The sequence below is a fragment of the Furipterus horrens genome, unplaced genomic scaffold, assembly GCF_987537825.1.
Source record: "Furipterus horrens unplaced genomic scaffold, mFurHor1.1.pri manual_scaffold_19, whole genome shotgun sequence".
In the NCBI taxonomy this organism is placed as follows: Eukaryota; Metazoa; Chordata; class Mammalia; order Chiroptera; family Furipteridae; genus Furipterus; species Furipterus horrens.
In genome coordinates, this window is record NW_028327189.1 from 725,514 (window position 1) to 743,171 (window position 17,658).

The window sequence follows — 17,658 nt, forward strand, 5'->3', positions numbered from 1 at the left end:
ATATTCAGAAATATCTCTGGCACAACCACAGCCATCACGATCACTAAACTAAACACCGAATCGTGTTAACTATGTCCAAGATAACAACTGCAATAAGCTATTTGATGGAAATGGAAAATATTTAGAATACCCGTATCTTCCCATCGTGAACATGAACAGCCACTGTCATGGTAATCCTTTGTGTCAAGGACACCTGGATCATTTCTGCTGGACTAACTTAAATAAACAGAGCAGAAATTTTACAATTGCACCTGAAACTCTGACTACAAAAAGACAACAGATTTCAACTGTCAAAGCCTTTAACAGTCATTTCTCCAAAGAAGATATATGAATGGCACAATGAAAAGGCATTCAATACAAGTGGACATAAGCGAAATACAAATGTAAAGCTAAATGAGATTTATTTGTACCTCGACTTTACTGCTAAGCAGGCTGTCATTTTTGAAAGGGAAAATATCAAAGGTTGACGAGGATATAGATGACCAGAATCCTGTGCACTGATTAACATAAACGTTAAAATGGTGCCGCTGCTGTGAATACTGGAGATTTAGTAAAAATACGCAGAACTACAATATGACTCAGGAATCCCACTCAAACCGCTATAGCCAAAATAGTTGAAAACAGGTACTCAAACACGCAAAGCAGTTCTATGGTGGAAATAACCCAAACACATGAACTGGGAAACAAACTGTTAACAATACCTCTGATGAAATATTTAGTCAACCATAAAAGCTGTCATGATCGCTGCTACTTGGAGGATCCTGAAGATATGTATGCTAATGGAAACAAGCCAGATGCAAAAGGTCGCATATTGCTTGATTCCATCACTAGCATATGTCAAGAATATGTACATCAGCACAGACGGAACAGAGACTGATGCTTTTCTCTGGGGCTGGTATAGGTTAGAAAATGGTAGTGAAGGCAGAACGGGCAGAGCCTTTTCTCTGGGTGTGATACAAATGTTTTTGAACTAGGAGGAGGCCATGATGGTACGGCACAATAGACATGCTGTATGTTACTTAATTCTTCAGTTTAAAATACTTACATTTATGATAAAATGGTTTTCCTAAACAATAAAATATATCAATTATAAATGAACTCTTTGTGTATATTCTTTTGCCTGTAATTAGTACGGCAAGCATCATCCTTTGGTGACATATAGCAATTTCTCTGGGAAAATATAGAGTCTCTGAATGCAGCATCTTCATAACTGTCTCTCTCATGCGATACTGACTCTTGAACACAAAAATGATTCTGTAAATACATCAAACCTAACGTAATGTTTCAGAGACAGAGAAAAATTAATAGCACTATTTTCATTCCTCTTGCCAAAAGAATTTTTAAAATTCCGTCATTACCATTTTATGCTTATTTTATATGCCTTTTAAAGTGTCATTCTTGAATGATTTATCTTCTGACACCTTCTGGTCCCAATACATCCTGCATAATATTTCAATTACCATTAGTACACAAAAGGTCTCAAAAATTTGAACAAAGTAAAAGTAATTTCAGATACTTCCACATATCTATTCATGGCTACCCATGCCTGGCAAATCTCTTCTCTTTTTCCCCTTCTCCAGGTTCATGGTTGTACTCATCAACCTTCTGCCTAGATGCTGAAAGGCCTCTTAATCTTCCCTTCAAACTTACTGCTTAAGGCACTCTCCCTTACAAAGAAATAAGTCTGTTCAGCATTCAATTATTGTGTTATTACCACCATGGTTGAACAGTATTCGTTGCTCCAAGCTATGATCACTTAATTATGAAATCCAACTCTGCATTTACATTACAATTTTCAGGTTGTACTTTCGACTATTTTTGGGTCTCAGGATACACCTCTAGTACTGTCAGGAATTCCCCTGTGTTGGGTTATACATGACAAATTCTTTACACAGATTTTAAAATTCGGTACCAAAAGCTTGGTTCAGTCTTACCGCTGATTATTACTTATGTAAAGTTTTTCTTTGTAATGATGGCAATATTAATTGGTACAGCGTATCATCAGCACTCTTTAAGGGCTCCTTGTGTGTTTGTCAAAATAGAAAGCCCCTTCCCATAAATAACATTACCTCCCATAGGGAGGAGGTACATAAACAGTATTTACCACTTTCCAAAGAAGAACTTCCTCTCATATTATTTTTGGTTGGCAATCTTTATTCTTAATTCTTATGGTTGTTTTGGGGTTTCGGGTGCTTGTGGACGTTCAGACTGACCCTATTCTGTTCACTCTGTCCAAGGCAGCAGCCCGCCTCCATGGCTTTGAGTTTCCCCCTTCTGTATGACTCTCTGTTTGGGGGATCTGTGCACTTACTTCCATACATCCAGACCTTAGCACACTGCCTGGCATGTAAAGTCAGCCTCACACCTGCACTCCTGAGTGCTCTCCTGTAAGCTGGACACACAGCCTGACATTGGCTCTGCCTGTAAATTTCCCACATTCACATGGCAACTCCAGCTGCTTCTGGTTCAACCTTGTAGCAAGCGGCTAGTGTCACTGTTCTCCTGTCATGTCAGTCTCATGTCTGAAACAAAGAGTAGGTGGAAAATGTGTGCAGGCTAAAGCAGATGGAAACTATGGATCATTAGCCAATGTCAGGCTCCCATTCCCCATGACATCACAAAGTGTGTGCCACCTTCCCAAATTCAAGTCTCCGTACCAGCAGTCGGTCTGTTCTCCCCCCTCCTCCCAGACACTACCCCGTAGAAAGGAACACATACATCAGGCCTGCCGTACCCGTGTCCTCCCTGCCATAGGTCTCTCCCACTTGAATAAAGGTGTAATTCCACAACACCATATTCCTAGATTCCCCTTGAGTTCATCTGCTTAATACTAGTGTGTATGCCTGCTACAGGCAGCACAGAGACAGAAGCACTTGTGAGGTTCTTTATGACTCTCTCAGTGTCACTCAAGGATGTGACAGAAACTCTCTGATTCCACAGAGGATCCCTTTTTCAGGTTCTGTTCCTGTGCCAAAGAGCAACAAGAATCCTTCAGCTTCACTCACATGGGATGTCTCTGCTGAGGAGAAGTCCTACCTGGCCCAGTCTGATGCTCTTTCCTGCTCACTTCCTGATCTGCATTGCTTCCTACAATTCACACCCAACACAAACACCCTCACTGACACTCACAGGCATGAGCATGCACCTGAATGTGTCATGGGCCACCCTGTGACCAATGTTGTCCTTCTCAGTACACTGAGCCCTTTCCTGACCCTGTTTCCTTTTCCTGCCCCAGGACTTCAAAGTTGTGCTACATTGAGGCTGATGCACATCCAGCATTGTGGCCTGGGCTGAAGGAGACTGAGGGACACATATAAAACATACAGGAACTTGGGTTAAAAGCACTGAGAGGAGATGGAGAATGGCAGGGTGGACTTTGCTTTCTCAACTGGGAAGATGAAATCAGGGAACCCAAAGCGGACTGAGTGGTTTGCTTCCTAGTGAAGAGCCCAAGGCACCAGTAGTTGAACTGCAGAAAGGTGTAGAATCATGCTTTTTGCACAGCGCCCTGGGACATACACAAGGAAGACTTAGGTGCTTTCAGAGTTCTCTGCCTGTACTCAGGGGCACAAAGGCCTCCCAGTGTCCTTTTCAATATTTTCACCCACTACCTAGTGCACTGAGGTAACATCCGGTTTTCTTTAGCCTAGTATTTACACTTGTTTCACAGACGAGTTTCCTCGGTGCAACAATTCGTGTTAGAAGGCCCATCCCATTAGCTCCCCAGCAACATGATGGCTCTTAGATCCATGCCCCATGAATTTCTGAACTCCATGCTCCATGAATTTCTGACCTCAGCTAGTTCCTCAGGGGATTGGTCCAGAAGTCCTCACTTATGACCTGAAACAAAAAGAATGCAGAGAAAGATTCACAAGTCAAAAAACAAAAAAACAAAACGAAAAAAAAAAAAACAAAAAACAAGTCCCAAGTGCCCGTGGCCGGAGCAGTCTCACCTCAGCAATCTTGCTCAACACTGGAAGACAAACAGTTGAATAGGTTAACACTGGTGGTGTCGTGCCTGTCGCTGGGGGCTCCAGGTTTATAATCCCAGAACCAGTGGATGACAGTGGAAACGCTTCCCTAGAGCCCGAAGGAACAGAGCTGGAAGGGTGGTGCCCTATCTGCCCGGCATTCCTACCCACACCTGTCTGGTACCCTCCCAAACCCTCGTCCTCAGAACCCTCTCTCTCTTGCAGGGCTAAGATTATATTCATTAAAGGTCACTTCACTCAGGAAAATGGGGTTTCTCCGAAAGAAATACATCAACCTACAGCAGTTATTTTGGTTGGCCCAATTCATCCACCTGCAGCGATGTGGTGGCAAGTGTCATCTGTCCCAGCTTTCTGATTTTGCCTGCTTGCAGGAGTCATCCGCATTCCTTGCCCTCCTTCTTCCTGCTAGGACCACTACCACCATGATCTCACATCCCCATCATGCCTACGCTTCTGCCATCCCAGTCTGACCTCTAATTTGATTACATAACTAAGCATGAGCCTTGGTCACAGAAGATGGCTGATATCTGGAGTTGGTTCCAAATCTGCTTTATGGTCAAGGAGACTTCAGAGGCAATGGGTGGGTTAGATACTGGCCACACATTTAGTTGGAAACCAAAAAAAGAGACTGCAGGGGACCTCGGGCCAGGTCCCTGGGCATAAGTGCTCTATCAGTGCCTACCCAGTCTGCCTTTCCACACACATGCCTGCGAGTTTGGTACCTCTGAGTAACAAAGGGAAGGGGCTCTTTCCAGACTTTTCCTGATGCCGGCCCTTTCAGTGTGTGCGCTCATGGCTCTGTGCCCAGGGTGTCTACATGTAATCCCTCCATATCCCTTGGGATCCCAGAGAAAAGCAATGTGTACGCTCCTTAGTAACTTTGTCAGCACGCCATTTCTAGAGATCCTTGCACTCCAGAAAGGCTGCATTCCTGTTTGGAACGCTTCCAAACACAGGGCTTGCAATACCAACGTTTTTTCCTGTGTGTTTGTGTACATGTGCCGATAGGTTCAGGCCTGTGTATGCCTATGGAAGGTGGGTCGAAGTATACTTTGTTGCCTGCCTCTAAACCTCTTGGGACCTGATGTCTGACAGAGAGCACAGGAACCAGGCATCAATAGTGTGGGTGTGGAACACCTGTGCTTTTCATTTAGCTACGTGGGATAAACCAGTTTTGTGGCTCTCTGTGGACAGGGGAAATTCCCTTGCCCTACCTGCAGTGTCCGAATGGTACCTTGTGCCCACACTTTCTGGCCTGATGCCTAGGGACCACAATTGCCTCCTCACACAGCCTCCCATTCGCTCCAGATCCTCTCTCCAATCCCTGTGCCTCTGGGGTTGCTAGCCTCTGCCCTCACACCTCATTCCCTGCAACCACACCTTGTCCCTCTTCCCCTATTGCACACGTCAGTCCTCCTCGTCAGTCCAAACCCCCAAGAACGTCCGGAAGGATACAGCTTTGACCCAGGAGCCAGGGATGCACAGTCGACACTCTAGCATGCGCTTCCACCACTGGGCCGTGCCATGCTTCACACGAAAGTAGTCCCTGTGGGCTCATTCTCGGTGTTCAGCTGCAATTGCACGGCCTCCGGCGTCTGCAGTGGGGTCCGGGTGCAATTCCCACTGGGACCTGCCTCTGCTTGTTTGTGGTCCTCGGGCTGGGCTCCTCCTCTGCTGTTGTCAAACCCGCAACTTCTGTGGGCAACGTGTGGTTTCTTACCTCCAATACCACCATCTGGACGGAATCCTCCACGTCGAGCTCAAACTCTGACCACAGCGCCTTCCTCGACTCTACCCCATGGCCCACCTCATCAGGGCCTGCAGGACCTCTGCTCTGCACAGTGTTCACCCTGACGTTGGAGCGATCATTGGCCATCCCACCGCCTTGGTCGGCATGGGGCCCATGACACACACTGCACAGACACCACCAAAGCCCTGTCACCTGGAGGACCATTCTGGGAACTGTGGTGACCGACGAGCTGCACGGAGCCCCGCTGACTCCAGGCCCAGCCGAGCTCGTCATGGTTGGGACCCATGGCTGGGAAACTGCCTAGGATGGGAGGTGAAAGCTCGCTGCCTGCAGCCAGTGCCATTATCCAGGTCCTTGCTGCTACCATGCTTTGGAGAGTACAGTCGCACAGGCACGTGGGCGGGATTCAGTGTGCTGGCCCCGTCCACTCTGCTCCTCAAACGTCCCCTCCTGTAAGTAGAGTATCGCGGGCAGCTCCCTCCAAGGCCCCGCCTCTCACTGTGCCCCCTTGGACATCTTCTTCCACCGAGTCTCCTGCGTGTGGACCGCACGCAGCTCTCCCTCTGACTCAATTCTGGGGTTTCCCTGTGCATCATCGCCTGCTGATTACACCGCTCGCACCGACCAGAGTTTCGCACAACCCATTGACATTTCTCTCTCACTCTCCCACTGACGCACAGGGCGTCCAGGTAAGAAAGAAGGGCCTCACTCTCTGGACAAACGAGGATTTTCTGGGTAGGAAATCACTGAGGTGTCAGCTATTGCGACAGAAATCCCGGGTCCCTTCTGTCACGTGAATGGGTGTGGTCGCAGACGAGGACAGGCCGTTCATTTACTTCAGCACGTCTCTTTTTCCGAGATGCCTGCTTTATTTAAGGCACCCACTCCCCTGCTGTAGCTCTCCGGTGACCGAAGGTCAGGAGGGGGCAGCGACGGAGAGAGGAGAGTCAGTGAGAAGCAAGAAGTGGGGCCCAGGGGAAGGCGACTCTTGGCAGGCAGACAGACGGAGTGCGCCCTTCTCCTGGCCCTTTTCCCTCTTGGGCGTTCAGCCCTGCACACACGGAGGCTGCAGAGATTTATGTGTGAGGAGTTATCACCGAGTGTGTTATTTTCGTTTGTTTTGCCTGCTTGCGCCGAAAGGTTGGTTGTGTGGAGTTCGTAGGGAAAATGGAGGATTAAGGCCTAAGATGATAATGAAGCTTCGGATACTACCCGTTTTCCGTGATTGCGGTTCCCTTGTGCAGCTGTGAGATTTTTGTCTGTGCCCCTTAGTGTCGGCGTCGCACGTCAAAACAGGACAGGGGAGCATGTGCGGACGGGAACGTGCTGGCCTCGTTTGGGAGGGCACCAAACCGCGGGTGCGCGTTTGGCAGTAAAATGTTAGTTTCCCTTTCATCTTGAGGCTGTTGCTGAGGCCCCCAGCAGCAGCGTTTGCTGTCTGTATTGCATTTCAACCCTTCGGTCCCCGGATGTCCGGAACTCCGCCTGCGTTGGGCGGGGCTTCCGCCTTCCCTACTTCCTCTGCGGCTCAGAGCGGCCACATCCGCGTTGCCGGCCGCCTCATTTCCGGTGACGCCGCATTCAGTCGCTGTGGTAGTTCGTCGTCCCCGAGGGCAGCCGGGAGGCAGGACGTTCGAAAGACGAGGGAGGTAGGTGAGCGTTTTAGAGCGACTTGGGCCCTGTGCCGTTGCAGGCCTGAGAAGAGGTCGGCACAGCCACACTGTCACCTGCGAGTGGGGCGTTGTGGCAAAGCCGACTTTGATGTTGGCTGGCGGCTCAGTGTCCTCACGGCAGAGTGAGCTCTGCGTGTACAAATGCACATGTAAGTGCACGTGGTGCCCGGGGGCGTTAGGTAGAGCTTTATGCCCAGAATTGTTGCTTCAGTTTTTGTTTTTTTTTCTGGAGCACGCCTTTCGGCGGCAGGAAAAGAAAGGGAGCCGAGCGCTCGGGTCTGGTCGGTGGGTGCGTGGCTGGCGGGGAGGGGCTAAAACGCTGGGGTTGCTGCGCACGGCAGGCACTCCTGCCTAGGGCGCCCACACTGGGGCCGAGAAACTCCTGCTCGGCGCGCTTGTGCACCCTCGTGGCTGAGTGAGTCGGCTTCTCTGTGCCGCGTTCCAGTCGGCGGGTAGTGGATTGCTGTGGGACGGAACGCCGGGGCGCCACTTCGTCTCGGGTTTGCTTGTGGCGGTTTTACTGGAGGAGCGCAGTAATGAGTCAAAATATACGCGGGATGCATGAGGACTGTGACTTAAAAGTGGCACCCTTCGTCACCAAGTCACCAAAGGTGAAGAAGTTGATTCTCTGGGGAGGAATCCTCAAATCTTAGATTACGTTCCGCGTCACGGCGCTCACGTTCACCAGGTTTGTGGGAAGCTGTCACGCTAAGCAACCGCAGTTTAACCGTTCCTCAGCACGGGCCTTCGCCTTTTGTTGCGTCGTGTTTTTTCAGACCTTTCGGAAACAGAACGGTACTTCAGAACTTTTCATGCCTGATACGAACCCAACATAATGGCAATTGTTTGGGGGCCATGAGAGTCTCTGATGAGACTGCCTAGATGCGCTGTTGGTTGTGGAGAATGCAGAGTGGTATTCGCACTGCTCACGTTCAGTTGAAAAGTATAACCACATTTTTTCAAAGTGAATGCCCATGTATTGCAGCTCATAATGACAGGAGTGTTCCATCTTGTAAGAACGGTGTCACTCAGAGAACCATAGGAGGCAACGAGCAGCTAGAAGTTCATTTGAGGGAATTAGCAAGCAGGGAAAAAGCCATGCCGCGAATGGCCTGACTCCGGGGTGCTAGGGAAGGAGGGGCTGTTTTATAGGGAGAAGAATGAAGAAACTATTGAAGTCAGTTGTTATCTCGCAGCTGTGAGTCTAGGGCTCATCAAGGCCAAACATAGCTCGAGCTGATGTACCCTACTATCGTGGGAAACTCCCAGGCAGCTGCAGGCGGGTGGGGAGGGAGGGGTATGGTGTGGGAGCCAAGGCTGTCACATTCAGGCATCCCCGCAGCTTTTTCCCAGGTGTCTAGGAAAATGCAGCCTGTGTTTTGTAGGTCAGTGCTCTATAGGTTATGCATTCTTGAGACTTGTAAAATTAATCTTTTGTACCATGTTTCACTTGAATATTTAAGTCGCTGCGCGATACAATTTCTTTGGCTTTTAATGGATTCTTTGCTTTGTGTATATTTAAGCCCTCACAGCACTATGATGGAAGCCAGTGGCCCTAAGCAGCTGTTCATAGGAGGTCTCGGTACGTGGACCAAAGAAAAGACACTTGAAGAACTCTTTGGGAAATTTGGTCCCATCAGAGAAGGTAACTCTTAGAAGCCATATGCATATCTGCTGCATCTAAACATATCCTTCGTACATATTCCACCCACTAGCTCAACACTGATTGATTTTGGAGCTTGGAACTTTTTAAAAAACAACTCCTTTAGGTTTCTCTCTTCTCTTGTGAAAGCACTCAAAGCAATGAGTTTAATGCTCCGTGACTGGTATCTTACCAAAAGCAGAACGGGGAGGAACAGTAAATGTATCGTGAAAGTAGAGCACGGAATGGGATACATACAGCTCGACTGCAGAGTTTGTTCACTGTGTGGTTTTAGGAAATGAATAACGATGTAAAACTTAGATTTTATTACTTAAAATAGCTTTTCAGACATGTGTTACTCTGCTGTTTCCATGATAGCAAATGAAAAGACTTTGTGAGAAAATTCCAAAGAACTTATGATGTTGAAAACTTGAAAATTTAAATTCTTTGTCTCATATGAAATGAACAACTTTAAATTACAGTTCTTCTGATAAGGAATGGAGAAACAAAGAAGTCCAGAGGCTTTGGTTTTATTACCTTTCACAGACATGAAGATGCTATGGATGCTGAAAAACAGATGAATGGAAAAGTAAGTCTTTGCATAATCGTATACGTCTGTACTTCACTTAAGAGAGAAACAATGGGAAATTGAAAGGCGGGGCCTTGTAAACCGTCCCAAACTCCAAACTCCCTGTTCTTCTGACACTGTTTCTGTAACTGTTGCATCTGCCTAATAGTAGCTTGTAGATAAACAGCACGTTTGTATAAGAATCCTAGCAGCTAATTGCACGCTATATAGACAGAGACCTTAAGGTTGGCTGGCTCTGGCACATTTTTTGACCTTCAACCGTGGAGGCAGAATGACATAAAGCAAGGATGATGTGAAGCCAGGATGACACATACAGACTGTCACTGGCCTCATGTAAATAGATGGTGCCGGTGTGCAGTTAGAGATCTCTTCAGCCTCCCTTGATCTCTTTGTCCTATTCCTCTCTCCCTTCTTAGAAAAAGTTCTGCCTCCACAGACACACGGAGATGGGGTTTGTGACATGAGTCCCAGCACTTCCCAGGGAGATGGGCATTGAGATATGAGTCCCTCATCACCCAGTTGGTTGGCTCTTGAATAAAGCACATTCCATTGGCTTTCAGAAAGACAGGCGGCTGATTCCTCTCTTGGCTACGAGAGTATTTCTAGGTACTTCTGTTTTTCTACATTTGAAAGGTGGAGAATGCCATATAAGCCAAGATTATTTAGTTACACTCTTCTTGTCACCCTTCTATAGGAGACCGTGATTGGGATGAGACTGAAAAGAACAATAAATAGTTGAACAACGTACTTCATTAATCATTGTTTGCATTAGTGTACGAACAGAGAAATAAGTAGGTTTTCAGCTTCAGAGAGCTTTCAGACTTAGAATTACCCCTCAGAAAAATACCCACAGCACAAATAAGGCAGTGTTTATAAAAAGCTATTGCAATCGATGTGAATACCTCTATCACAGAAAAAATCCCTGTGCATACACGTGAGGAAAAATTAGTTCCTGTATTTGGGGGATGGAATTTTGGCAAAGTGTCTCTTTGTGGAATCCCATTACATTCAAATAGGTGTTCAGTTCTTGAAGAAAGGAAGTGGCATGAACAAATAGCTGGTGGGGGTGCTAAGCAGCTTAACTCTCCTGATCCTGAATTTGCTCTTCTGTCATTAACAAGTTATCCTCCTATAATCAGAGTGATTTTCTGGAAGGTATATTTCACGATTCCTTTTTAGAGCAGTGGTTGAGAGTTTATTTTGATTCAGTCTTCCATGTACAACTGAATGCAACAGTGTCTTTTTTTCCTCCTGGATCCTAAAATCTAGGCATCATATGTGCCCCTTTTGCACTTTAAACTTTTCAGCGAATGTTAAATAAGATTTCCATAATGTTACATCACTCCATTGTGGACTCCCTCTTGGTTCTATTTTTTCTTAAATTATCCAGTTATGTGTTATGTTTTTGTTATTTTCTGAGATAGTTCCAATATTTTTGTATTGTTATCCTAAGCCTTACTCTATGGGTTTCTTAAAAATCACCCCCCACCCCCAGTGACATCCCTAACCAACAGAAATTTCTCCTTCAAAAACTGATGTACATTTGCTCCTAATTTTTATTCCACTTATACACTAGGTTATATACTCATGTGTTCATTTTATCACACATAAGCTGTTTGTTGCTAAATAAGTTCCAGTACTTTGGAACATAATTTGCATATCTTACAATAATTTCATTTTTAGGCAGCTGGTTTCGGGCACTGTGAGGGCACTAGTACATACTGACTATTTTACATGACCTTCATATTTTAGGCTTTTGTAGTACCCACTAGTTGGGTTTAGCTCTTCATTTTGTGTTGGGTACAGAAATCAGTTTGGCTTATGAAGAATGATTGATGGTGACTCGTGTGTTCCTAGTTTCTTAGCTCAAGAAAATGTAGTTTCTGTGCTCACTGTCCCTTAGTTTCTTCTTTCTACAGATGTTTTGCTGAGTACTGGCTGTGTGTTAAGCAGTGGTGTGTGAACTGAGCAAGGGTTCTGAATAAGTCAAAGCCCTTGTTTTTTCTTGGGGAGCAATTGTTTACTGCAGCACAGAAAACAAATATACAAGGGAAAAGAACTAAGTATAGTTATTCATGCACATACTAAAGATGAAGATAAGGGTGGTAAAGCAATCCCTCTATAATGCAGTTCACTTATTGCAGCCTCACTGTATCGCGGGATTTTTAAAAATATATTTCATTATTTATCGCGTTTTTTCTTTCTTTTTTTTTTTTTTTTGCTATATCCTGAGATTTTGCAGTACTGTGTATGTACGTTGTTAAAGTTACGTAGGTTTAAGAGTGTAGAATAAATGTAAGGTTCCTATTTTGCGGGGGGTCTAGAATGTAATACCCGTGATAAGTGAGGGAATACCGTAGTTTCGTTAGAGATCGTAGGGGGAGCAGGCAGTGATTTTGCTCATGAAAATCAAGGGATGTTACCTGTTTCTTGAATATTGGGAAGGAAGTGGTTGTGCATAAATCTGTGGAAAATATTCTGGACCCAAAGTAACACCCGAGGCCTTAAACATTGAACTGGCCCTTGCGGCTGTTCGCATTGGTTGCGCCCGTGTGCCTCGGAAGTCTTGTTGGAATTTATGGTTTCACCTTCCTTTGCAAAAATAATACCAACCTACCAAAGTTATTTATGTGGAGCAATCACTATACCTGAATTATGTTTACATAGATCACCTTGACTTCGGTAAAGGATAAACCATTATGAGGTCATGGGAAAATTCAGAAATGGAAACATTTATTATATTTAAAATGCTACCTGTAATATTTATGTTTTGGGATTTATTCATTAAGTATTTACTTACAATTCATTTCAGAGAGAGAGGAAGGGAAGGGGGAGAGAGAGAGAGAGAGAGAGAGAGAGAGAGAGAGAGAGAGAGAGAGAGAGAGAGAGAGAGGGAGAGGGAGAGGGAGAGGGAGAGGAAGAGAGAGAGAGAGAGAGAGAGAGAGAAACATCGGCTCTTTGTTCTACTTACTTAAGCATTCATTTATTGGTTCTTGTCTGTGCCTTGATTAGAGATGTACCCTGCAACCTTGGCCTGTTGGTATGACACTGTGACCAACTGAGGAACCTGGCCAGAAGGAAAGGGAATACACTTAAATCAAAACATCCACATAAGGAAAACTAAACGCTAAGTGTTACACAACCTGCCTCTTTAAAGGAGAAAACTGTGAAAAGCTTTACATCTATAGTTAAGCATGGAACTGCAATCACAGTGGGAATTAGTTTCCTTCATTTTAACAGAATACTAAACATGATAAAGGCTATGAATAAAATAATGGGTAACTTGAATGAATAATGAGTAATTTGTTTTCTAAATAATGTCCATTTTTAAAAAGCTGTATTATCCTGCCAAAAAATTAAGTGAATTAAATTTTCAGGAAACAAATGAAGCATTTATAAGCACTGCAGAAAGTCATGCGTATGTTTTCTCATGGTATATGTGATCGAGTAATCTTTCCTTAAGTTACCCGAGGACACTTTATGGAGTTTTTATTATATATATATATATATATATATATATATATATATATATATATATATATGTATGTATTTTCTTTCGTGTGAGACATGGAAGGCAGTTAATATTGGAACATCTCATACACATGACATGATGAATGACTCAATCATCTTTGAATAAAATGTTTGTTTTGGATAAAAATATTGATACAGAACCTGATTTCAGTCATGGTCTTAAGTGGATTTCCAGAAGCTTTTCATCTGCTTCCATTAAATATGATGTATTTATGAACATTTTTTATAAATTTGTATTATAGATTGTATTAATAATTTTTTAGTGTTTGGAGGGGAGAACAATTACCGTAGAGCAAGCCAACAACAAACCATCAAGTGAAAGTGGTGGTAGATGGAGGGTCTCACTTCCTTCAAGACAAAGAGGACGTGAAAGAAGTCTGAGAAGTGGAGGAGACAGAAGTGGAGGAGCAAGAAGGCATCCCTCCGGTAGAGCACAGTTGGGTAGTGTTTTAAAGTACAAGGGTGAAGCCATCAGAGTGAAAACGAGTGAGTTTGCGTGGATGGAAGTATCTCAATTGTATTTATATCTTTTTGAGCAAATCCAAGCGTAAGCATCATGAGATTAGGACTTAACGTTGATTAACAAAATGATTTCCAAGTGCTAAAAAAATATCGTAGTTAAAAAATGACTGAAACAGTTAGTGAGCAAAACATGTAAGCCACATTGCAGAAAAGTGATGCAAATTTGAGCTAAATTCAGACCATTTTACCATTATTACTCCATGCCTCTGTTCATACCATCCGTTCTCCACAGAGCTCATTTCTGTTGACCACGTATTTGATTTTTTATTTCTTTGTTTTGATCTCGACAGTATTTCACTCAGGAAATCAATCCCCATTCTTCCAAAGACTCCTTGCCAGTGTTTCCAATCTAATAGTGAGAGAGCTCTGTTTTAAAGCCGTAATAATGTTTGAGGGAGGGGCATTGGTTTGTTGTGTGAAAATGCTAATTTAATGTAAATACATGCAAAATACATTGTGTGCTTCCAAGGGTCTATCCATGGGAAGGATGTATGTAGAATAAGTAATTACGTGTTAATGAAAGGAACGTAAGTTTTTAGTCAGCTACTGAAAAGAACTCCGTGTGAGTTAGATGCTATAGTGAAATTAAACGAGGCCTGGAAAAGGGATTTAAAGAGTGAGACATTTTATGTTGGACATACTGGAAGAGCTCTAAGTTGTGACTTACAAGGCAGACACATGTTGAGCACTGAGATTGGTGCAGAGATGTCTTGCTCTAAAATAATGCCCCTTAAGTTGAAAATACTGAAGGAATAAATAAAGCAATTAGCACATCGGTGAAGCTTAAATACAATTTTACAATGGACCTAACTACACAAGCCACCTACAATTTCAATCAGTGGATCAGCTAGTCCCAAATATAATAGGTGAAGGGCCAGTCCATAAGAATTGAGAAAAGAATTAGCACCCCAAAATAGTATCATTTGTGGAAGGAAATTTCTTTTCCTTTGTTTTTTGGTTTTTCAATTACAGATGTCCCATTTTTCCCCCATTGCTCTCCACCACCCAACCCACCCCTTCTCCCACAATGATATGCCTCCCTGTTGCCCATGTCCATGTGTGGAAGGAAATTTCTGTTTTGCAGTTGTGAATATCATTTCTGTACCTCTTTCTTACAGGATTTAATATCATTTACGGGAGGAAGTTTCCTATTTTGAAAGACACACAGTGAGCCCATAAAGAGTACTGCTGATATGCAGTACCTATTAGTATTACATCATTACAGAGATTGAGCTTAACCATGTAATAATCAGCAGGAAGAAACGACCAAGCTTTTGGGGGTGAATTTTTAAATATGTGTGAAGAATTTGGCATCTGTAACCCAATGAAAATACTAATATGCACAGGGCAATTCCCGGCAGTATTAGAGGCGTAGCCTCAGAGCCACAAGTAGTTGCAAGTATAGCCTAAAAATCATAAGGTAAGTGGGGAGCTGCATTTTGAAAATAAAAGGGTGATCATAGCTGAGCATAATATTGTGGTCTTTTAAGTGGAAATGGAAACTGTTCAACCACGGTGGTAACAATAAAGTGCTTCATTGTTGAACAGAATTATTCCTTTGTCAGGAAGAGTACTTTAAGCAGTAAGTGTAAAAGGAAGAATGAAGGGGCTCTCCAGCACCTAGCAGGAGGCTGATGAGTACAGCTATGAACATGGAAAAGGGGAAAAGCATACAGAGAACAGATTTGACAGGCATGTGTATCCATGAACAAATATGTAGAAGCAGTTGTTGAAATTCCATGTACTTTGTTCGAATGCTTAGAAATTGCGTGTCCTGATGGTAATTGAAATATTATGCAGAATGTATTGGGAAGAGAAGATGGCAGAAGACAAAACACTCAAGAATAACACTTCAAAGGTCACACAAAATGAGCCTAACATGTGTTTTGGAGGAATTCTTTTAAAAATAGTTTGGCAAAAGGGCCAAAATAGTGTTAGAAGTGTTTTCTGTCTCCGAAACATTATTCTGTTTTGATATACTCACAAAAGCATTTTTTGCATTGAAGAGCTGGTACGCCGTGGGAGAGACAATTATGGACGTGCTCCATGCAAAGACCCAATATCTTCCCAGAGACGTTACTATATGTCCCGAAGAGCTGATGCTTGCCCTACTAATGACAGGTAAAGAAAAACAAAATACACCAAAACATTATTTAACTTTGCTATTTTAGTTGTTGAGGGTGAATTCTTAAATTATAGATGAAAATATTTTAGGTTGGACAATTAGAGTGCTGTACCACCAGCATGATCTCTATCAAGTTTGAAAACATTTTTATCACCCCCCAAATAAAATGATCTGTCCCTTTGCAGTCACTAACATCCTCTCCCCTACACCAGCCCCTGAGAAATACCAGTCTGTGTTCCGTCTGTGTCGATGTACCGATGCTCGATGTATGTTACTAATGGATCAAGCAATATATGATCGATCTTTTCTGCCTGGCTTGTCTTGATTAGCATAAACGTCTTCAGGTATCACCGTGCAGCATGGGTCAGCACATGACAGCTTTTGTGGCTGATTTAGCATTTCATCTTAGGCATGGTTAAATTAACGCAGTTTGTTTCCCAGGTCATCTGTTTGGGTTATTTCCACCGTAGTTACTGCTGCAAGTATTTGAGAACTCACTTTCAATTATCTTGGCTATATAGTTTGGAGTGGAATTCCTGAGTCATATCATATATCTGAGTATTTTTATGAAACCTCATATCTTTCAGAGCAGCTGCACCATTTTAATAAAACTTCTGTTAATCAGTGGACAGGACTGCAGTCATGTATATCCTCATGAAACCTTGATGTTTTCCTTCTCACAATGTATAGCCTTGCCCTGGATGCTGTGGCTCAGTGGATTGAGCGGCAGCCTGTGAATCAGACGGTGGTCGGTTTCATTCCTAGTCAGGGCACCTGCCTGGGTTGCAGGCCAGGTCCGCAGTTAGAAATGTGTGAGGGCTGACCCCACATTGATGTTTCTCCCCATGTTTTTCTCCCTCCTTTCCCCTCTCTCTAGAAAGAAAGGCAGAAAAACTATTTAAAAATGTAAAGCCTGCTAAGCAGGAAAGTAGAAGTTAATAGTTTCTCATTTCGCTTTAGATTTGCATTTTTCAATGACAAATTGCATTGAGCGCCTTTCCGCGGGCTTCTGGCTCTTTGTATATCTTCTGCGGAGGAAGGTCTGTTAAAGCCTTTGATGACTTAAATCCTTTGTCCTCTTGTCCATATATATACCGGATCTTAGGAGGTGAATTGTTAAGTATTTCTGGTTTGTTTACTTAATTTATCTGAGCAGACATGATTCAGGTGCCCCAGACACTAAGGATTACCATAGTTCCTCCCTTTATCACAGTTCACCTATTGCAGCCTCACTGTATAGCGGGATGTTTTAAAATATTATATTTAATAATTTATTGTGGATTTTTCCCTATATCGATGGGATTTTGTGGTACTGTATATGAACGTTGTTAAAGTTACATCGGTTTAAGAGTATAATAAATGTAAGGTTCCTATTTTGCGGGGGGGGGGTGGATCTGGAATGTAATACCCGTGATAAGTGAGGAATACTGTACTCTGATGGTAGCTATTCAGTTTCCCGGCAGGAGCATTGCCATCGAAGATACAGGTATTGTAAATATTTTCTGTTTTTATCAAGTAGCTTATTGTAATTGTTAGCTTGGACATAGTTAACACTGTTTTGTGTTTGATTTAGTGATAGTGGTGGCTATGGTGTTGATTGTGACAGGGATTGTTATAAATATCGACGTGGAGGCTCACACAGAGATTCATATGGGAATTATGGTAAGAGACCAGTTGTGGCATGTAAATCCTAGAATTATATTTAGTAAGCCTGAATGTTGTTTACTCAAGTTTTACTTTCATCGAACCAGGGAAAAGTATATGGAGTATAGCCATTTTATTTGTTCATATCTTTATACCTCTGATGTTACCGTTTTCCAGCTTTTTCAATTTT

At 43.6% G+C, this 17,658-nt stretch overlaps 1 pseudogene; it reads right to left on the reverse strand.

Moving 5' to 3' along the window:
* Window positions 1-5,521: 5,521 nt before the first annotated feature.
* The window catches only part of LOC149990266 (histone-lysine N-methyltransferase PRDM9-like), a 36,567-nt pseudogene continuing 24,430 nt past the window's right edge, over window positions 5,522-17,658 (reverse strand).